Source organism: Pogona vitticeps, chromosome 13, assembly GCF_051106095.1.
Source record: "Pogona vitticeps strain Pit_001003342236 chromosome 13, PviZW2.1, whole genome shotgun sequence".
NCBI classification, from domain to species: Eukaryota; Metazoa; Chordata; class Lepidosauria; order Squamata; family Agamidae; genus Pogona; species Pogona vitticeps.
Genome location: NC_135795.1, coordinates 18,672,612 through 18,696,199, shown reverse-complemented (window position 1 = coordinate 18,696,199; position 23,588 = coordinate 18,672,612). Strand labels below are relative to the sequence as shown.

Below are 23,588 nucleotides of genomic sequence, written 5' to 3'. Positions count from 1 at the left end.
TTCCTGAGTGTCAGACCTCAACCAGAGTGTAGGATCACAAGGACAGCATTTGAACTGCAAGAAAGGAGATGCCACCTAAACATTAGGAAGAATGTCCTGCTGATCTAGCCTGTTCAAGGCAGGGGACTGGATATGTATCATGGATTCATTGACCTTTGGACTTTCTGCCTTGATCAAGGATTGGATAAAATGACCCTTGGTTCCATTCCAACTACATAATTCTCATCTGATGAAACATGTATTGAGTAGCTGAATATTACTTTACCTCCAGTGACTCCATCTTATAGAGCCTGGGAATTTGTAGACTGGCGAGGCAGTTTGGATTCTCTGGTACAGAGCTCTGCTGCTATAGGATAAGACTGGCTGTTGTAACACTGTACCACAGATCCCCACATCGTTGGAAGCAATTTTTTGAGCGCCAGTGCCAAGGAGCTGCCGCAACAGGGCCTTCTAAGTGTTAGCTCCATGGAAGAATTCACATCTGTGTGGTTTTTTTAAGCCAGGTGAAACCTTTTTTTAAAAATGCCTCCCACGCCCTTACAGGATGGGTTTGAGCAGGTGTGCCCTAGTAGGTTTGGGAATTTTCCAACACTGAAAGTTTGAAGACATGCGTCCATTGATTTTATGAGTTTTCCACTCCTCGTGCTGCTTCCACGTTCTAATTATTTGTTCATTGCTTAATTGCATATTTCTAATTTTCATTTACAGAGAATCTCGTTTACGCAGAGGCATACACAACACCATAAATCACATTAATTGATCCACGGGTGAATGAAAATTCAGCCCCAAATCGCAGCATTTTTCTAACGAGCCCAGACCTCTCCTTACATCTTGCTAACCTTTGCAAGCGTGCTTCTAAATACTGTTTTCTAGTGACTTTAGGTGAAATCCCAAGTGCCAGCCGGCAGCCGTCCTCACCCACCCCATAACCACTCTGAGCCTCTCCCTGCAGCCTGAGGTAAAGAGACGGCGGACGCCTCTCCCTTGATTGTGTCGATGGGAGATGATTTTCAAGGTGAAATTTCTAGTTCAGTTGAGTCACTTTCATTCAAGGCAATGAGCAAAATGTCACCCCCACGTTGAACCGCATTCAGCGGCCTCCCGTTCTCCAACTGCATTTAAATTTACTCCACTTTTCCTTTCTGACACCTGTTTAAATCAATATCTTCCTCTCCAGGTCGTGGGTAGAATGTGCCTGGTCTCTCCGCACAGCGCTTCTCAAATCCACTAAAATCAACACAATAATTGAAATATTTTCAAGCTGATTACACCGCTGCCTGAGGCTAGGCTGGTTGCTAAGGGTAAGCTCCCCGGTTGCTAGGGGGAGTAAATCATCTTGCATTATTTGATTTTTGTTATAGATATGAAACCGCTACTCCCTCGATTAAATGTCTCTCAGTCTAACACCTATGGGACCTGGGGAAAAAGAAAGAGAAAGCGCCAACCTTGACCCTGTCAAATAAATATCTCTAACTTTTCCTGTCCTCCGGCTTCCAAACCAAAGCTGTCTGCTGGTGTTGTTTTTTTTTAAACTCACTCCCCCTTCCTCCTCCTCTTCTTCTTTTTCTTCTTCTTCTTCTTCCACCACCTCCTACAATCCAACTTTAAATAACAACGCGATGGGGACAAACATCTGAGGAGGAGAAGAAACGGTCTTTTCCATTAAAGGCGCTTTCCACTTGGTGAAACCTTCTCTATTTATACCAAACACAGCTTGATGGGGAGCTACATGGATCTAATAGCTTTGAGGACATAAAAAGAATTGGAACAATTATGGTTTCCCCGTTCGGCTGGCTCACAAGGTATTGGCTCCGCCAGCCGTGTACTCGGCACGAGCCCAAAAGGGTGCAGAGAGATAAGAGTTTGAAGTAACTCCACTGGGTTGGTGGGATTTGCTTGTTTAGGGTCAATTGTATGATATATTTATGTATTCGCGAAGGCTTTCACGGCCGGGGTCTAATGGTTGTTGTGGGTTTTTTGGGCTCTTTGGCCGTGTTCTGAAGGTTGTTCTTCCTAATGTTTCACCAGTCTCTGTGGCCATGGGCATCTTCAGAGGACAGCACTCTGTGCTCTGGTGTAGTTGGCTTGGGAGTGGAGTAATCACCCATCTCCTGAAAAGGACAAAAGCCTATCTCACAGCCATAAATACTCCACTCCCAAGCCAACTACACCAGAGCACAGAGTGCTGTCCTCTGAAGATGCCGGCCAAAGAGACTGGTAAAACGTTAGGAAGAACAACATTCAGAACACGGCCAAAGAGCCTGAAAAACCCACAACAACCATCTACATTTTATGTTGTCCTTCCTCCACAGAACCTACGTGGGGTAATCTCATTTCATCCTCAGAATGACTCTATGGGGTAGGTTACAACAAGGACTGTACATGACACCCATTTGTGTTTGAGAACCCAAATCCTTATTTAGCCTATGGCCATGTATTGTGGACCTCGTTCTACACCCAAACATCTGCTCCTGCTTGGACGACTATCGGTTTCATCCAGGACCACATCCTGATGGTGCCAACCACCTGCCACATTAATCCCACACAGACAAGATTGTTGAGACACAGAGGAGAACGGGTGTTCAAGTAAGGTTTGTATAATTTACAGTGGCTAATTGTGACTAATTGACAGGTGCCGGAGTATGTCTTGATGGTGGTGCCTCAGCATGCGACCAAGGTGCGCACCAGCTCTTTGTCAGTTAGCCACGGCAAATTGCAGAGACTATAAGGATCCTGGGTATTACAGTTCTCCTGCCCATGAGGAGGTAAGTAACCAGGGCCAACAGGAGTCAACTGAAAGCCCAGCAAATGCTAGGTGATGGCCCATACTCACAAGCAAGTCATCCCTTGAGACTGGAAGTCCTCAGATGATGGGTCTGTTGAGCTCTGAAGTGAGGCATGCATAGACATGACCTGGAATAAGTGCTGAGTCATCAGGAATGGGGGACTCCAAGGGATGGAGCTGCTGAGTCATGCAATACAGAGCAACCAAGCTGTTCATATGCATCAGCAAACATAGCAAGAAGTACTGAGATACCAAATGAAGGACGACTAGCTGATGTCTGTACAGGTACTGTACGAAGGCAGTCCTTGTGGATACGAGGAAAATAAGCTGTGTAGCTGATAGGCACCTAATCTTGTGTAATCCAGGTTTTCTTGGACTGCAACTCCCAGAAACCCTGGCCAGCACAGCTGGTGGTGAAGGTGTCTGGGAATTGTAGCCCAAGACCACCTGGGTGATCCACAGTTGGGAACAATTGAGCTACAATATAGGCACCCATCTCAATCCACTCTCTCCCCCAGAGCTGGCCAAATTGTTGGCGTGAATGGATAAAGGCAGTCTCCAAACACACACACACCCCAAAAAACTGATTCCTTGAAAGCAAACCATTTCCCTCTTCCCCAAAGGTTAGAACGAGTTTGTGGATCAGACAGTTGATGCGACCTGAAGCAGAGGAATGGGAGAGCCAGTTTCGGATGAGACGGGTATAAAACCAAAAGGTCCAGCTCTTAGAGAGAAATGAAGTGAGTGCATGGTGGTGGTGGTGGTGGGGAATTTCCAGTCTCTGTCTTCCTCTGCTGTGCCACCTTAAGCAAAGAAGAACTCGACACTGGCAAAATGAATGAGCATCCCCATGCAGTGCCCACTGGAGCAGACACAAACAATCTCAAGGTTATTGCTGCTCTTATTATTCATGGATCTCCACTGGTGTGTGCAGACTGTGCAAACAGGGAAGGAGATACAGGCCTTGGCTGGCCCAAGAAGCTGGCCTAGGGATGCCAGAAGCTGATAAAGGATGCTCCGGTCAGGCAGAAGAGAGAAGCTAGACCAAGCCGGCTCCTTGACCTGCCATTTTGGGGGTGGTGGTGGATGTGGGAGGCAATGTAACACCTGCAGAGCAGTGTGGACGCTTTGGAATAATCTCATCAGAGAATAATGAAGTTGGCCATCGAGTCCAACCCCCTGCTCAATGCAGGAATACAAATCAAAGGATATCTGCCAGGCGGGTGTCTACGTTTCTCTTGAATGCATCCGGTGTTGGAGCACGTGCCACCTCCCAAGGTCACTGGCTCTGTTGTCATACTGCTCTAACAGTGAGGATGTTTTTCTTGATACTCAACCAAAATCTGGCTTCCTCTAACTTGAGCCCATTGTTGCATGTCCTGCACGCTGGGATGGTTGAGAACTCTGAATGACAGCCTTTCAAGCATTTGAAAAGTGCTATCGTATCTCCTCTGAGTCTTCTTTTCTCAAGGCTAAACATGCAAAGTTCTTTCAGTCTTTCCTCATAGGATTTGGTTTCCAGCCCCCCCCCCTTGTTGCCCTCCTCTGTCCTTTTCACTATTTGTCAGCATCCTTCTTGAAGTGCAATGCCCAGAACTGGACAAAATACTCAAGCTGAGGCCTAACTAATGCTGAACAGAGGGAAACTAGAACCTCGTGGGATTTGGAGATTATACTTCTGTTAATGAAGCCTAAAATAGCATTTGTCTTTTTTCTAGCCGAATCACACTGTTGGCTCATATTCAGCTTGTTATCTACAACGGTCCCAAGATCATGTTCCATTTACATGCATCTTTTCATAACCATGCCTGATTTCTTGAAACTAGGAAGTAAACAGTTGTCCACATTAATAGAAAACAGTGGCTGTGCAAAGGGTTGACTGGCTAGTACCTGTATAGTTACTGATACTGTGCTCTATGGCTGGAAACATTTTTATCTTAAAATGGGTCATATTTTTAAAAAAGGTGAAAAATAAATACATGAATATGTAAGTTTATACTGTACATGATATATATCATAAATTTTTAAAAAGCGGGCAGTTTTGATTTGCAGTCTTGTGCACTATCTTATGGGTTGTGACATCCAGAAAGAACAACCTTCAGAGAACTCATGTTAATTCCTCTTTTTATACAACATCCATCTCTCTTCTTCATATATTCTCCCAACATAGGTATGATTTTAATTTGGGGAAATAAAATTATTTATTTATTTTGAAAAAAGTGTGTATTTTGTTCTCCATATTTATTGACATATACTTGTTAGGATTTTGACAGTCTCTGCGGCTTGAAATAAGTTCTATTGGCATTTTATCTATCCCTGGTGATTTTTTTGTCCCTAGTGCTTTCAGAGCAGCTTTCATTTCACTTTCTAGAACTGCAAGTTCTTTATTATAGGCTTCCTCTTCAAAGGAGTTCATCATTCTCTCATCTCTTCTGTATAGGTCTTCATATACTGAAAAAATTGCATAAATTTTCTTATTGCATTCCCAGACACAGAACAATCAGCTCATGATGCTGAATTTGGTGCTGAACCCTGCTTTCTTTCTTGCTCTGGACAGCATGCATGGCCTGTAGGGACGTACTTGGGCAACTGGCCTTTCATTTTCAATCCATACTAAATTCTAAGGTGTCACTTTCATTATCTCATGCCATTATCTAATTAGACATTGACATGTGAATCTTCTTAAAATCAGGCCCCGCTCTGATATACAAGTGAGAATTTGAGGAGCGAGCAAAATGGTTTCGCTGCGCCACAAACTGCTCTTGCATCAGCTTAGATGGTTGTTTCCTCCAGGTGGGTCTTCCTGAGAAGTTTTACGGGTTTTCAGTGGCCAGGAAAATCAAGCCTCCTGAACTTTAACTACAGCTGTACCCGTAGCCCGTCTGCCTGGCAGCAGGCGGGCGTGTGCCAGTATCGTTCCTGCTGGGATGGAGCCAGCTGTTCCTAGAAATGAATCTCAAGTAAATTAGCAAACACCACACAAACCTGTCATTTGAATCATTCTTGATTACTTTAAATGCTGGCCTGTCTCCTCAAAAGACAGTTCCCCTGTGCCCAGCCAGTGTCTGTCTACATTTCCATCTAAGCTTGGGTTTTCTTCATGGACAGCCTTATAAGCTGGAAATCAAGGTTGGCTCTTAGGCATCATGGCTACTGGGGAGTTGGTAGGCTGTCATTCAAAGAAACAAACTTATCCAAACTCTCCTGCTGTTGTGCCAGAGACTTAACAGTGTACATTTTGGAACCGACAAGATAGCAATTTTAATTGGTAGCAAATTTTGCTACCTCTGTGTCAACAGACAAGTAAGCAAGTAAGCAGCCCTCTTCTACAGACATGCCTCCCTTGGCTAGTGCTATAGTTTTCTCAGATTTGTAGCCAGAAGGACACAATCCTAGCCAGCCAGGGATCACAGCATCCTGGTGCTTCATAACCTATTAGGTTTCGCCATGTGATGATGTCCTGGTTGTCAAATCATTATTTATTTATTTATTTATTTAACTTATATGCCGCCCACCCTACCCAAAGGTCTCTGGGTGGCTTAAAAAAATTAAAATACAATTAAAGTACAACAAAAAGATAAAACAATTAAAATACAATTAAAATTAAGCTAACTGAGAATGAGAGCAAGAATGGGTGAGTCATAAAAGAAGTCCAACCTATTTGCAAGGATAGCGAAATAGACCCTCCAGCATCAGGGGCAGTATACCTTTGAGGCCAGGTCCTGGAGACAAATAGGGAAAGCCCTGAAAGTGGCCACGGTGATAATCAGAACGCTGGACCAGAAGTCATGAAGCATTTCTCATTTTATTAATTTTCTCTGGTATCTTATAATGTTTCTGGTGCAAAATAGAAACCGCAGCCCTGTTGCCACACATCAGCAGAGTCATAATAAAATTCAATTTGGTTTCCTTCTGAGTAGGCAGTAAGATGAGTTATAAGGTGGCTTGGAATTATGCTTTGTAATAAGAGCAGTCAAAATAGGGAAGTTTGTTCTGCAAGGAACGTGAAGCCCGAATTAGGCTTGATTAAAAAAGGCTGAATTACTGCAGAAATCCAGGCAAAGAAAAATAGGAAAGGCAACGCTGTAGTTATTAATGCAAAACAGTATAAGAAGAGAAGCCGGGAGGAAAATGAAGTGTGAGGTGGATGTGTGGGGAAAGAGATGAGAGGGGGGAAAGAAAACATATAGGAGACAGTGGTCTTTTTATGTGTTTTGGGGTTTTTTTTGTTTTTGTTTTTTGCTTCTGTATCAAATTGTGAGGGGGGAAGGAATATTAGATGACACTCTATTAATACTAATTATATATATATATGGGTATATTATGAAGTCAACACCTTAAGAAGGTTGGATAATCTTAATTTTCTAGTTGTAAACATTATTAACTTAATTTTTGCACTTAGCACAGAAACACAGAGACGTCAATGTGTGGATGGAACAAAAGGCTTCTCTTTACTTCCTGTTTGATATTTTGACATCGTCTTCTCCAGAGCTGCCAGCCAGCTCACGGAGGGACATATCCGTGCTTCGTTTCCAGGCCATGAAAGCAGAGAAATCCCCAACTTCACAGAGCAGTTCCAAGCCCCCTCACCCCGCGGATGCTGAAGAATGTGGAAATCTTCAACTCTATTCATTGTATGGTCTCCGGCTCTCTCTAGTGGCCTGTTCTGGTAAACACGCCCTGGAAATGCATATAAACATGTATTTTGAGTTTTTTATTTAGTATTTTCAGTCAGTAGATAAGTGAATCTGTGGATACGGATCCTGCGGATGAGGGCAGTCCTACTGTCCTTTTCAAAGAAAATAGTTTTAAGTTCATAGACACATGTGCTGTACAAATTATTGATTAGTTTCAAAAAGTCAATTTTCAGTGTGATTCAAACAGAATACTGGTGGTCACATACTCTGTGATTATGCAGCTTCGGTCACCTAGCAGGACGCATATCTCCTTTCTTCCAGACATGTATGTTCTTCAGTACTTCTTCTCTCCCTTTTGATGATCAGGAGTCAAAGGGGCTGGGAAATGGAGAGGGGTCTCATTGGCATGAGACTTCCTCATTGCTTTGGCTTCTGCTCCCAGAATTCTGCGGGCTTTGGCTAAGAAACGAAAGTCTCCCCAGGAGTTTTCCATCCCATGCTTGTGGAGAATGAAGGTTCCAACAGCTATTTCGCTCCTGTAGAGCAGTGGTCCCCAACCTTTGGCCTCCAGATGTTCTTGGAGTTCAATTCCCAGAAATCCTGGCCAGCAGAGGTGGTGGTGAAGGCTTCTGGGAGTTGTAGTCCAAGAACATCTGGAGGCCCAAGGTTGGGGACCACTGCTGTAGAGGACAGAAAAAAGTGGGAGTGGCTAAGCTCTGTGGGAGCTGCAATGGATTAGGGCAGTGGTCTCCAACCTTTCGCCTCCAGATGTTCTTGGACTACAACTCCCAGAAGCCTTCACCACCACTTCCGCTGGCCAGGATTTCTGGTAGTTGAAGTCCAAGAACATCAGGAGGCCTGAGGTTGAGGACCACTGGATTAGGGGACTGGTAGTTTATTTTAGAGGCACCTTGTGGAGAGCTTAAGAAGGAGAGAAACAAGCTAAGAGTCTAATTTCTGATCTTTCTGGAATATACATGATCTTTCAGTGAAATGGGGGGGGGGAATCCAAGCTGTCTAAGATCTCAGGTCCCTGGTGTCTTATCTTTCAACCAGTGGTTAGCTGGTGGGCTCCATTTCCATGCAGTGAATCTGCTTGATGTTTTAGTCCAAATATCATAGGGACTCTCTGGGTTGCTGCATCCTATCTGTGGAATAGGTTCAGCACCTTGGACAGCATCTTTGAAATGGGGCTTAAAACCTGGTGTGGATTCAGCGCTCCCTTGGAACTGGAGCCAGCAGCCTTCTCTACCTTAGACACGAAATGGAGAACAAACCCTCCATTTGCTGTCCTGGTGATTTGGGAGCAACTGGAGAGCGAACTGCTTCCTTTCTGGTCCTCCAGGCCCTTGAAGGAAAGGCAGCAAGCACCCGCTTTTTGGCAAAAGGGGGGAAAAGGTTCTGCAGCTCAGGCCCTCCTCCACGAGCACCAACTGAACCCGGGCCTTGGTTCACCCTGCTTTGGAGTTGGGTCTGTCAGGTGATCACTAACCACTGCTGTGGAGGCACATCTTTCCTCCAAGGGGAAAAAAAACACCCCTTTGGGCCCTGGACAAAACGCCCAGGCGCTCTGTTTCACTTTCATACGGCCGTCCGGCCGTGCGCCACTGCCGGGCCGCGAGAGGGATCAATAAGACCCCTCCGACTTGGTCTGTTTACAAACTCGCAGCCTTCAACCGTCAGGCTAGTTAAGCACTTCATTCCCATTCCGGGAGGCCATCTGCTGCCTTTTGCTGTACGTCTTTCTGAAAACCCCCGGCCTTGACAAGCTCGAGATACGTCAGTGCCGTTATCAGCAGAACACAACATCTGCCATGCCTGACACCCGCCATTGTAGGCCATTTAATCTCTCCCCCTCCTCCCTTTAACGGCAGACAACAGCTCCCTGTATTATATTTTCCCACTCAATTAGCACTATCATCCTGCTGAAATAGAGGCCAATTTACCTTTAATGACATCATTGTTAGGAGAGTGGCAAGCGCCCGGTCCGGGGCTGTCACCGGGATTGTGGGAGGCAGGAACCTTGTCTCTTCGCCGCGCGCCCTGATGGAGGCAAGGAAGGCCCGGCAGCCTATCCGAGGCCGCCTTCACCCCCGACCACAGGCATTGTTTCCGACAGCTCGCAGAAGCACTGTGGCGGAAAATTGAGTCCAGATTCATTAGGTTTTTCAGTGTGCTGCTCAAGTCAGTTAAATTGATACATTTCCTAACAAAATTGAAGTGCTTTGTGCTGCCAGTGGAAAGCCTGCTGACCCTGCTCGGCCCACTGAGCAGCCAAAACGAGTTGATGGATCCATTAGGCCGCTCCGAACGCTTCTGCCCCCACCCTCTCCCTCGGTTCCTGAGTGACACAGTAAATCTGAGCCAATTTCAGTCCCTAATCATCATTACACCCCCCCTCCACTGTTCATTTATTACTTCTACAATTCTAATACGGACACGGGAATGGGTCAGCACCCGAGGAGGTAACATAACGGCACCGACAGACTTAAAGAGCCCATAATCCGTTCCCTTGGCTTTATCGAGAAAGCCAAAGACTGCCTGATTTCCTCTTCTCTCTCTCCCTCTCTCTCTCTGTGCCCCAACCCTCAAGATGGCGGCAACGGCCAGGTGATGCGTTGAGATTCGCTCGGCCCAAAGATCAGGAGTGAAAACAGTCGGGGGGTTCGGAGATGTGCGGAAACAAACCCACAACAGAATTGAAAAGGAGATCTAGACAGCAGTGAAGAAGCTGAGAAGGTCCAGCGCCCAGGGAGAGAAATCAGAAAGAAAGGCCACTGTCCAGGAGAGATCCCATTTTGCACACACAGACACACACAGACACAGACACACACACACACACACACACACACACACACACACAAGAGCGACAGTGCCTGCAGACCAGCTCAGGGTAACAAAGAGGTCCTGCTTGGCACATGTGCCTTCCGTGTGGCTTCTCTGCGCATGTGGTGTGGTTTCAAATGGGGGGCCATCGGCAGGAGGGCTGGCCAGCTCCTGGGGGCTGCAATGCCAGGCCGTTTGGCATGCAGATGAGATTGACAGCTGCCTGGCGTAGCGTTTGGGTGGCAGAACTGCCGTGGCACGTCCGGAGTTTGATGAGGCGGCAGAATGGCGAGCATGTGTTGCGGATCTGGTACAGCGATTAGAGTTTTGCTTTTGCATCTGGTGTGCTGGTGTGAACCATTTCGAACTGGCATGGGGGAAGGCTGGGCTCTCCCTCCCTGCTCCAACACCTTGCTTGTGTGTCGTGGGATGAAGTCATTCCAGCAAAAGCCTGGCTGTTATTCTGACTGACAGTTGGCTGATACTCTACCAGCTCACAAAGAACACACACACACACACATCTTTCCAAAGCTAAGCAGGGTCTGGTCTAGTTAGGACTTTGGATGGGAGACTACAAGGACATAAGAGGTAGGTCTGGGAAAGGATCTTACTTGAAAATCGAGAACAGCCAATGCTGCCAGTCAGTTTGCAAGATGAGGCTAGACAGACTAATAGCCTATGCCGTTTGTGATGAAATCCATTCCCAACCCATAGCTTTCCTGAATGGAGAAATGTTTCAAATCCTTTGTGTTGCTCATACAAGCTCCACCTGAAGACCAACAGGGCTACCTTCAGCCTTACACAGATGCCAGGGCTGCTTTAGACTGCATTTTTTCAAGGGCAGCTCTGTCTGCTGCAACAGAAGAGGGTGGTGGCTGTCATTTTCTCTGCTTTTGCTAAGGCGCAGCACAAGTTTAAGGGCACTCAGAGAGACTTGTGATGCTGTAACAGAGAGTGGACACGCTTCTTTTTTTTCAGCCTGAAGACCACTTGCTTTTGATCAAGGAGGCACATGTGCACAAATAGACACACATGCATGGTATTCATAGAAGTTGGGAGAAGCTTTCTTATCTCCCATCCTTCCAGGATGCCCACTAAGATGTCGGCGCTGGTGGCAGGAAGGCCAGAATCAGAAATGTTGCTTTATTGAATGATCCTGCTGGCTGGGGTTGTTTGGGAACTGTCTTTTTAAAAAGGCATCCTTGCCTCCCTCTGCCATCCTATAGATTGCATACACACAATCAGAGACACTGGCTGGATTATTCTGAGAATTGTGGTCCAGAACTGAAATCCAAGCTCTGTGTCAGACTAGAGTAGACCCTTCGGCCAGAATCTTATTGTTTAGTTAAATTGGTGTGAGTGGAATAGAACAAACTGCAGCAGCAAATCGCCACTAATTAATGAGTTGCCACTTGTATCCTTCACCATGCAAGCAATAAATGTGGTGACGTTAATCCACTGCAATCCACCCCACTGCACTCCACTTAGCCCACCATGACTCACCAAGAGGATACTGGTCATTGAATGACAAGTCAAGATGTACGTAAATCCCATTGAATCACGAGGTCTCAGCTAATTGAGACTAATAATAATAATATTAATTACATGCTGTCAAGTCCATTCTGACTTATGGTGGCCTTTTCCAAGGTTTTCCAGGTAGAGAATACATAGAAATGTTTTATCATTCTCTTATTCCAAGGGTTCCCTGGGACTGTGCAGTATGTCCATGGCCACCCAGGCTAGCTCAGCTCCTTGGAGGAATCGAACTCCCAACTTCCGGCTCCACAACCCAAGACCTCAACTACTGAGCTATCCAGCCAGCTGGGCGATTACATAGAATGTGTGCAAAGGGACATGGGCATTCCCACACATCCAAACACAACCATGATGAACAGAGAGAGCTTCAGCTTTTCAGCTGGTTGTCCCAGTGCGGTGTGTTCAGCTCTTCCTTATGTAGGACACCTTCACCCAGCCCAATTCAGAGCATCCTCTCTTGGAACAAGAATCCATTCTGTCGATGCTTTCTCTCATTCCTTCTTTCTTCTTCTCCCCCTCTACTAATTCAAATGTATATCCCTAATTCGTAGCTTATGAATCTCTACCAGGTTCTTTCTTGGGATAAATTCGCTGCTTCCTTGAGATTACACTGAACAAGAAATCCACAAGCCCAACAGTGAAACAAACCATTCTTAATCTGCTGGGGACGCCAGATGAGATTAAAAGTGAGTCTCCGTTAAGCTCTTTCTACAGCTGAACCGTGAGCCCATATCAAGCTTCAGTGGGCTCTGCCAGAACCGGACGCTAAGCCTTCCTTGTGAAATTTAATAGGCTCTGGGTGTTACTGGCGACTCAGCCTCCTGGAAATGATTCCACCGAGCCGTGCTTCCCCACCATCCTGAGCAAGCCCTTCTCAGGTTTGCTGTGCTACCTCCTGCCTAGCCTGTCCCATAAAAATCAAATAGGAGCCACAAGATGGAACAAGGGCTATCTTGGAAAGCCTCTTGATGCCAGAAACTGCAACCTACATTGGCTGGAGCAATCTTCCTGCCTTGGTCAGCTCAATCATCTTTATATGTACTGCTGTAGCCCGCCTACCCCACCACATAGAATCATAGATTCATTGAGTTGGAGGAGGACTATAAAGCCATCAGATCCAACCCCCTGTCCAATGTAGGAATCCACATCAAAGCAGACCTGACAGAGGGTTGTCCAATTTTCTCCTGAAGGCCTCAAGTGTCGGAGCGCTCACCACCTCCCCGCAAGGTCATTGGTTCCATTGTTTACCACTCTTAACAGTTAGGATGTTTTTCCTGATATTCAGCCTAAATCTGGCTTCCTGTAGCTTGAGCTCATTATTATGTGTCCTGCATTTTGGGAAGACTAAGAACTACCTTGCCTCTCCTTTATAGAACTGATTCTCAAATATTTGAAAAGTGCTATCCTATCTCCCCTCAGTCTTCTTTTCCCAAGGCTAAATTTGCCCAGTTCTTCCAGTCTTTTCTCCTGTCTCCTGATCATCCTTGTCGCAGATCATGATGACGCATGTGTCCTAGCACTGATCATCCATCCATCCATCCATCCATCCATCCATCCATCCATCCATCCATCCATCCATCCATCCATCCATCCATCCATCCATCCATCCATCCATCCATCCATCCATCCATCCATCCATCCATCCCTTCCTCTCTCCCTCTCCATCCATCCATCCATCCATCCATCCATCCATCCATCCATCCATCCATCCATCCATCCATCCATCCATCCATCCATCCATCCATCCATCCATCCATCCAATCTTGTGTCCAAGCAAATAGGGCTCCCAGATTATGTTCTTATATGTACCTTGACTTCAGTAGGCTGTTGAGCTGCAGATTATCCACCGGTGGTGCTTTCTCTTCCCTGCACAAATCTTTCAAAACAAACATGAGAAGGACAGTATATTTTTTTTGCACAACATTGATTTCACCATTTTAATGTAAGATACATTTTAACGAAGCTTTTTCAAATTTATGTCTGAGATGAGGTTGTCCTCCAGCTGTAGTGCTCATCAGCTCATTTATCTTTTTTTTTAAAAAATTGGCAGCTCATCTTGGAGTTGATTGAGACAACCTTGATCTTTTTAGAAATTCTCTTTGGACAGTGTTAAACCTCACTGGACACGAGAGACAAGCCTAGATAGCTGATGTTTGGAACAAGAGAGATATTTACAAATGCCGAAGACTGTTATGTTTTGGGAGCAGGGAGGGTCTCAGGGCAGCCGACATGCAACAGAATACGCCATATGGTCCAGCAATGTCTGTTAGGTGGAATTCCAGGGCTTGAGATGGTTCTTACATCCTCTGGAATTACAGCGGAGTAAGCCAAGGAAGGAATACACCCCCACAATATGTACTCTGACCATATGTTGTAGCAGATGCTCTGGGGAAGGACTTAGGACCCAGCTCCGAAGAAAGCAGGAGGTCCTGATGGATTTTTCTTAAGCCCACAGTACTGTGATAGGAATTAGCCGGCTGTACGAGACACTTTAACAGGCCACGGAGAAAACACCACAAACAGCATCTTGTAAACAAACAGCACGGACTTGATTGTGAACAAACTGTGCCACTTACACATAAGAAGGTGCCCATTATCCTTGGGTGAGGCAAATCAAATGCAGAATTGGGAAGACATGACTCAATCTGAGGGTCAGCGTGGTGCTGTGGACAGAGCGTGGGGTTAGGACTCAGGGGACCTGGGTTCAAATCTCCCCTTGACCACGGAAACCCACTCGAGAAGACCTGACAAGAGCAAATTTCTGTTCAATGCACTTCAGTTTCATGCACATTCCAACCTTTTTCTTTCTCACGTCATTGCGTATTTCTACTTCCCAGGGGTTGAGATTCTTGGAAGAAACCACACTGTAGATACTGTGCCTTGTGAAGTACTATCAAGAGGGGCAAACAGCCTTGCTCCTTTTTCCTAAATCCTTTCCTAGGGAAAAGATTGTCTTTGCTCCCCCCCCCATGGGAACACAGCTACAACTTTTGTTTATTTGTTTATGCAAGCTTCTAATCTCCTGTAAGGGTTTAAATTCAATTTAGCCTTGACTTGGCTAAATTACTCTGCCTTATTATTTTCTGTTACATACTGGGAAGGGGTAGGTTTCCTTTCTAATTCTGTGAAATATTTTGTGTATATTGTTTTAACCGCTGGAAGCCACCTTGGTTTGTTCACGAAGGGCAGAATATCAATTTTTTCCCCATAAATTTCACTTTGGTGGACCCAGAAGTTGAGTAGAGGAAGCTGTTGCAGACGACAAGGCAGGGTATACTGCGACTTTAATAAATAAACTGTCAAGGAACCTGATGTTTTAGTTGCTTTCAAATCCACCAAGGTTGCCTAGCTCCCAATGAAGCGAAGGTCCATTCAATGGCATAGCCTCCTGCCACCTTCTTAAGTTGGAGAGCCTCAGAAAAGTCTGTCATTGGTACTTTTTTCCTGCACCTAGATGTCAGATCTTTGAGGAAGTCCTCTATGAAAATGAGAAAAGATATATATATATATTTGGGACTGCTAGCCTCAAAGCTGGCTGGGTAGCTCAACGAAAGCCAAAGGTTGGGAGCTCAATTCCCCACTGTGCCTCCTGAGAGAAGAACCAGCGTGTGTAGCCTTGGGCAAGCTGCACAGTCCCGAAGAAGAAGAAGAAGGCATCGGTCAACCACTTCTGAATACTTTGTACCTAGAAAAATCTGGAAAAGATCACCCTAAGTAAGAATCAATTTGATGGCACACAGTTATTAATTCATTCATCACCTACCACCACCCAGTGAGTTTCCATGGATAAATGGGGACTTGAAGCCAGGTTCAAGGGACTCCCTTTCTATTCACTATTGCACTCTGGCTCCCTTTATTTTAGCCAAATCTGTTATTAAATTCATGTTGTAAATTGCTGTGTCCTACAAGGGAGAAAGGTGGTCTACAAACCAAACCGAACCAAACCATTTAAAAAAAACAACAACTCTTGCTCGTAGTTTCTGCCTGATGAAACCAAAAAATGCATGCTCTCATTTCTAATCCTGAAGACCATGGATAGGATGAATTCATTTAAACTAATGCCATTAGTGTAATGCAAATTTCTTTTCCATCCGAGTTCTTCTCTCCATGGATTTTGATGGTGTCAAAACAGACCCTTGTTTGTTTCTAGACAGCAAGTGCATGATTCACTGGTCAATAAGCATTTAAGTAACGGATTGAATAAATGATAACTCCAATAAAGAATTAAAGATCCCTCTGCCAAGATGTGTAGAGCATGCTATGAAATTGCGGACAATGTTTCTTTGAGTCCAGCCCACTTGCCCACTCTCCCAGCAGGTCGGGGGCTCTCTCACATATTTAAGACTGGTGCCATGTCTGTTTGCCAGCAGTGAATTTTCTGTGTGTTTATCCCCTGGAGGGCTTGTTTTGTGGCTTTATTGACTAAATAACAGTATTGATTTGTTAAGAGCTTTCCCACTTCCTTTCAAATGGGAGATATCGTTATGTCTCTCCGCCTCTCCAGACACCAGGTGAGAACTTCTTTTTAGCAACACCATAAATTTCCATCTCAGCTTTGTAAACAAGCATTGTGCCTGTCCACAGGGGTTAATTTGGTCATGTTAAATGTTCTGGGGAATCTCTCTCGGGCTTCAAGAGAGTCGGCTGCAGCTCTCAAGAAAGGCACCTGATTCCCCTTCTACCTTCTCTATCGTTAACTCCGAGGTCTACTGTTGGAGATCAAGGAGCCCCCAGAATTCTGTCCCCTTTTGGGGGATGTGTCAGGTCACCCACACACTGTTCCTCTGTTGTTCCAGCTGTTTCCTCTATGCAACCTTCCAATCTACCCACATTCTAGCTTATCTCGGAGAGTTTCAAAATCTACACAGGAAATGGAGAACGGGTTGTACAACTTCCACTGTAGCAGGAAAAGAACTCTGGTGTTCATCAAGGCCATCTCTTCTCCGCTCAGTGCAGAAGGCACCAACGGAGATGGCCCAACATCAGTGCTGTGACAAGCCATTTTTGGCATCCAGAATAAGTGGCACTGTGTTCTTCTGTGAAACCTGGGCATAACTCACCTCCAGGAGAAAGGAGGAGAAGAATGTGCCGTGACCACCCCAAAAGCAAGAATGTGTTTATGCTTTCAAAAAATGCTGGACGTTTTCTGGTATGTTCTCCTGACACTCAGCAGACTAGCTTTTGATGTCCTCTAAATTTTGGTGTCCTGGGGGCAACTGTCCAGTTGCCCCACCTTACCTTCAGTGCCTTGCCCATCAGCCTTGCCTTAAGTATTTCCAGTGACAGAGAGACCATCATCTCCTGAGCCAGTCTGTTCTGCTGCTGGACAGCTCCTACTGTTAGGAGGTTCTTTTGAATATTGAGATAGGATGTCAAAGAGCCACCCCATCTCTGGAACTTCTATAGAATATACCTGGGCTACCCTAGCCCTTGCTGCCAATGATAAGTGACCAGACTTTATGTTATGTGGGAAGGGTTCAGGTCAGATCACACTTGTTGTGTGTTCATGTTCACCATCTATTTGCCACCACTGTTTTCTCCAATCTGCTGTAGGCATGGGGTTCTCCTAATTTTTGGATTATAGCCCCTCTGAATTCTGCAGGAACTCCCCCTGCCAGACTCCTAGGAGCTCTATTAAAAAAAACAAACCCTAAAATCCTTCCAGGTGTTTTTCATAGCTTACAGCTGAGGAATAAAGTCCAATGTGAAGAATCTTCATGAAAACATGGGAAGTATGAATGAATGAATGAATGAATGAATGAATGAATGAATGAATGAATGAATGAATGAATGAATGAATGAATGAATGAAGTGTATCTATGTGTACCTGGTTGAAAATAAAATGTACCGCTGGTCTCCTCCCTGAGAAGACATACTTCCAAAGTTTATAGTCCCCAGGTGACAAAATTCAAATTCTCAAACCATTTCCATGTCCTTCCCAAAGGGACAGATAAAAGAACAAGTCCAATATACTTTGCTCTATTCTGTTGTGTTTGTGTTTGTTTTTTTGTTTTTTGTTTTTGGTTAACTGGCAATTGAACCTAAAATCTGCGTGGTTTCCATTTTAGCCACCATAAATGGAGACTGACAGTTTATTTCCAACATCTCGGTGGCTTTTAAAGTGTCTACACACACACACATGCAGGCACGCACGCACGCACACTCAAAACACAGGCATCAACAAGCCCCCAACATTTGAAAATAAATACTTATGGGCCCAGTGACAGATGGCAGAAACATGACTGGCGCTCCATAGCAATCTTTCCGAGCTGTCACATTCTGTGATGGTCCCCCCCCTCGCTTGTTCCCCCCTTTTCCAAACACAAATACAGCTGATTTCTTATCAAATATAAAAAAAAACCCCAGCACAACCCTACCCTGCAATTTCTTAAACGGTTACCATGAGCATGAAATTGACATTGTGAATCAGAGATGACAGTGCCTTGTCTAGGTTGTAATTGATCTGTGCTTAGGAAAAGCAGACCGAACTTGTACCTCCTCAGTTCCAATCGCTGGGCTTCCCTCCCTCCCTCCCTCCTCCTGTTCGCGCATCCCAAATTGGTAAGGAATTTGCTAAGGACCCCAAAGTGAAGGTGAATTGTTATAAAAGGTAAGCGCATTTTTTTCTTAATAGTTATCTCTGTAAAAGGGTTAGTGAAGGAAGGAGTTCCAATTGTCGGAAGGAAAGGTTTTCAAAATATGTGGGTCCTCCGAGCTATCAGATTCAATGCTGGTGGATTCATTATTATGCATGTCTAACAGGTGTACTTGGGGCCGCCAGAAATGGTCTTAGGGAAGAAGGGGGCGTTCGAACAGGACCCCATTCAGTTGAGTCAACCGGCTGCCATGTGGAAACCCAAGGTGTCCATTAGGGTGTCAGCCCAGGAACAAAAACCTACTGACAGTGTGAAGGCAAATTCCATGGAAATATCATATTTTGCTCTTCTTTTTTCAAAACCACTACTGCCAGTTGACCCTGGAGGCTGTTTCCAAAGGCTCATCCTGGACCTTACAGTTAGCAGCATCTTCTTAGCTTTCTCAAGAAGCAAGGCACAAGGGTTTATCCTAGCCTGTTTTGTCTCGCCCTGCCTATCGCAGATTAGTTAGTTTTTGTCTCGTGAGGATGTGGCGGGAGGCAAACACAGGCCTTCCTTTGAAACTCGGAGGGCTCAGGCCTGGATTATTTGCAGGCTGGGAGGAAAAATACTGTAGAGCAGGAGAGAGGTAGGTCTCTTAACGTGTAATTTAACCCAAAGACACAGGGCTGAATGTATTAGTGTCCTTCTGTGGATCTTGCTGGTTCCACCAGGAATAGCCAATTTCCTTCCTTCTATAACTCACTCTGCCAAACTGTTGGAGATTGAAATATACTGTTGGATTGTGACCATTCTGTGGATGTCAGTCTGTAGATTTTACACTTTTCCCATGCTAAGACTGGCTGGGAAGATAAATTCAACGGAGAGGGACCCACATCCTCATCTCTTCCCATGTTCTGGTAGAGTCGATGTTGGTCAGGAGCACTCCATTTCTTGAAATCTGGGTTGTGATGTCATGGAGGGGGGCTGGTGATGTCATGGGGCAGAACCTTGTAACATCGCAAACGATGCTCCAGCCGCAGAAATGTGTGCACACAGGCTGACAATGTAGGGGGTTGATGATTAAAAGAAGGCCAGTGTGTAAATATCAGCACCAGACAATCTAAAGAATGCAAGAGGATGAAAAAGACCAAGGCATTTCTGAGCATGTCTAAAGGGCTTCATCTTTAAGCCCAAACTCCCAAACTCAATGTTGCTGAGTTGGCCTTATCCTCTTTCTTGTGATTTTAGGCTTGAACTTGGAGTCTTGGAGAACGAACCCCAACATCGGAGTCTTAGGGGCCAAGCCTGAGACCTGGTCACTGAACCCTAATTGACCATTGGGGTGATCAATAGATCTAGGATTAGTTGATTCCTGGATGGGGGATCCCTTAAGTATCCCCATGTGTGCTGCCTAGATCTGCATGGTGGAAGGAAGTTACCAAGTAAAAATGATATAAATGACTTGAAGTTGCAGAATAAACTCAATTTAGAACCACGTAACAATCCAATTAGGTATCTCTAACAGACCCAAATCCCTTCTGAAACATAAACCTCATTATCTAAACCTGGGGGGGGGCCAGCGGTATCCTTTCTCAGGCTCACCCACCTCACAGCTCTGTTGTGGAGCTCAAAGGGCGAGGAGAAGATCCACATGGGAGACATGGTGGGGGTAAAAATACTTGGGAAAGGGAGCAGGTTTCTGGACTCGTGTTTTCCCCGTGCCCCCCCCCCCGACAGAATAATACGCTGTGGGATTTCATGTGTGCACACAGCCGACTGACAGAAGTTTGAATGTAAATGTTATGCTATGCGTAATTTACATAACGGCCTAGTTGCCATGACACCGTGCACATAAAAATCAATCAATAAATAAGTGGAATTGGTGTCAATGGAGATTCTGCACAGGCGTGACCTGTGTCCATTTGGGAGGGCCAATTTCCTTTGGCTCTCGTGCGACGTTCCTCTATCCACCACCACCACCACCCCCAAATTTGTGTTTTCCTTTAATAAAGAAGAAGAAGCAAACCCTGCCAGGCAGAGAAGGTCAAAGTACTTGAACAAGTGCTTAAAATAACGCCCTTGTTGATTCCATTTAGGAATCAGAAAACGTAATAAGAAGTATTTCTGCTCTTATCAGCCTGATGGAAATCTTTAGCCCCTTCGAGGAAGGGCCTCCCCTCCGACCCCGCCACGCTGCGTGGCTGCCACGCTCCCCCACAGGAGCGATGGGTTTTGTCATCCAGAGAAATCTGTTTGGGAATTAGATCTCAGAAGTGTAATGAGAGGCACGGAGGTCGTTTCGTAAGTGAATAGTGATTTGTCCAGGGTATTCTGTATCTGAAGATAAGCAAAGGAAGGTGGTCAAATGTTCGGTGTGGCTTTGGCGTGGCAGCGTGCAAGGAAACGTGGCTACTGCGTCGCTGAAGTCAGGGATCAGGTAAGGCATCGACAATTGGTGGGTCAGTCCTAATGGTCAACCCTGACCCGCCCGTCTTTGGAGATAGCAACAGATTCTTGGCAGAAGACGAATTTGTGCTCTGGCAGGATTCTGGCCAGACTGCGGCCAGCATTTTAAGATCTGCTATGAGTGCGAATCCTCACAGGGAGATAGGGAGAGGGCCATAAAAATGCGACCTGTTACTACAACGAGATTCAGCATTCAAATTCCATGCCCAAGCAGATTTACAAAGAAATCGTAGGCATACGCTGCCCCCCCCCCCAATAATGCAATCAGCATAGGTTAAGATGTCGGCTTAAGTGTTGGTTCAGCCCATGCCAGCAAATACTCCCGTTGCTTTCTCAATATCCAGCGGTTTGTCTTCAAGATCTACTCCAATTATGTAACACTGGTGTAAAAAACTGATAGGATTTTGGCCGCCATCTCTTCTTCTACAGCATTTACATATTCCACAGTTTTGAAATGGTTTTGCCTATGATGGCCTGGTTTCCCTTGTGGTTGCAGGTGGGGTGCGGTGCGGTTCAGAAGCACCAACTTCCCCTCCCTCCAAGATTTCACAGGAAACTGTACATGTTGCCTGTTTCAAATTTCGGTAGGCATTGGCCTTGTAGGGTCAAGTCCATCTTCACAGTCTTAAGGGCTAGAAACATGAGCTGAGAGTACATCTGCTCTTTCTTTCTTTCTTTTTTTTTGTTGGTATTGCAATATTTCCAATAAGTATAGTGAGTTAAAGGAACAAGGCTGAATTCTGCCCTATTTTTCCTGATCCCCATAGAGCAACAATGACGTCAAGATTTGTGCCTATGATCCGTTGGTTCTGCCTGCTGTAGGACTGATAGATGGGCAATCCTATGCATACACACAAGGCACTAAGGTTCATGCAACAGGGCAGAGTTCAAAAAGTCACTTTTTAATTTTTTAAAAAGTCCCTGAGCAGCTAATGTTCTTTCATTGCAGTAACGTCAGCCCCAGCCTGCCGCGCTCTAATATCAAATCTTCCGATAAGAGTCAAATCAAGAATGGCCCATATCTGTGCTTCTTGGTGCTTCGAGACATCCTGGAGAGCCATTTTTTTCCTCTTCCTTCCTGGCTGCCAAAAGTAAAGTATCACACCGCTCAGGAGAGAGACGTAGTCGACGAGAGGTGGCGGCCCCCGGTCAGAGCCGTGCCTCTCTTGGAACAAACGGGGAGGGTGGAGGGGCGGGTTGGAATCAAAACTTTAAGGTATATGAACTGTGAAATTAAATCGAAATACTCAAATAAGGAATCACATAACAACATAAGCAAAGATGTTTACCAGGCCTTGAAGTTAAATACAGATTTTTTCATAAAACCCAAACACAGAATGCAATAAAGTTCTCTGGAATGTTAAATATAATTCACAGGGTGGGGTGAGGGGCGAGGGAGGGGGGAAAACACGTCCCCAGCTATCATAAACCTTCTTTTGCAGGGCCGCTTACTTGAGAAAACGAAAGCAGGCAAGGAATGCTGTGACAAACAAGAGTTTTCTCATGAGGGTGTGAGTAGTCTCCCCCCCCCCCCCCGAATAAACTTGCTCATATCTATCTTGAGTATTCAAACATCTCCTTTGCATCTTAAGAGCAAGAAGCTAATTAGTGGAGTCATTAGAAGCTATGATGATGAATTTCGGACAGAGGTTCCCAACCTTGAGTCCCCAGATGTTTTGGGACTACAACACCCAGAATTCTTCCTCATGTGCTGTGCTGGCCAGGATTTCTGGGAGTTATAGTCCCAGAACATCCGGGAACCCACGGTTGGGAACCATTGCTCTAGGGCATGTGGGGCAACCTTTGTCCATCTGTACAGCACATAGACGTCTTTTGCACGAACAGGGGCTGTGGAGAGCAAAGAGAACAGATGCCACCAAAATATCCATTGCTGGAGAGCAACAGCAGACACGTGTTTCGGTCTCTGTTTCCCGCTTGTGGTCTTTGCTTGGCCACCGTGAGAAAAACAGGATTAGATCAGCTTTTTCGTTTGATCCAGTTTGATTCATCTATCCTGGTGGCTCCCAACCTTGGGTCCCTGCATGTTCTTGGACCAAAACTCCCAGAAATCCTGGCCAGCACAGCAAGTGGTGAAAGCTTCGGGGGGGGGGGTTAATTCAAGAACATCTGGAGACTCAAGGTTGGGAACCACCGATCTATCCTTTTAGCTCATAAGATGGAACAGTTTCTGGCACAGAAGAGCCTTACAAGGCCATCCTCTGATTCATTAAAATCAAAAAGCATCTTCTCAGATATTTCTGTGGGAGAGCCTCTTTGTAATTAAAAACATAGACGGGAGGTACATTTAGGATGATGATGATATGTCATCAACTCCATTCTGACTTACAGTGACCCTTCCTGGGGGTTTCCTAGGTACAGGGCACTCAGAAGTGGTTTGCCGTTCCCTTCTTGTGGGTGTGTGTGCGCGCTTTGGAATTGCGCAGCTGGCCCAAGGCCATGCAGGTTGTCTCTTCCTCTTGGTTGCACAGCCGGGAATTGAACTCCCAACCTCTGGCTCCACAGACAGACAGACACCTACTGAGCTATCCGCAAAAATATCACAATCGCTAGACTAAATTCAGTACTTTACATTTGCTGCTACCACCTCACACACTTCCTGAAGACTCAACATAGCCAAGTTCCACTATCAGTAAAAAAATAAAATAATAATAATAATAAAAAAACAAAACTGTAGGTCTCCGAACTGTAGGACTTTATGCAAACGAATTGCAAGGAGGTAATGTCTTGACAGCTCCTTCC

The 23,588-nt window shown here is 45.5% G+C and overlaps 1 long non-coding RNA gene across 1 annotated transcript; it reads right to left on the bottom strand.

The window, feature by feature from the left end:
- Nucleotides 1-1,655: 1,655 nt before the first annotated feature.
- Nucleotides 1,656-9,858, bottom strand: LOC140702555 (uncharacterized). The gene is made up of 2 exons (XR_012081757.2): nucleotides 9,369-9,858; nucleotides 1,656-7,465 (listed from the first exon to the last, which is right to left on the bottom strand). It is a non-coding gene; the product is annotated as an uncharacterized LOC140702555 (long non-coding RNA).
- Between the last annotated feature and the right edge of the window lie 13,730 nt (nucleotides 9,859-23,588).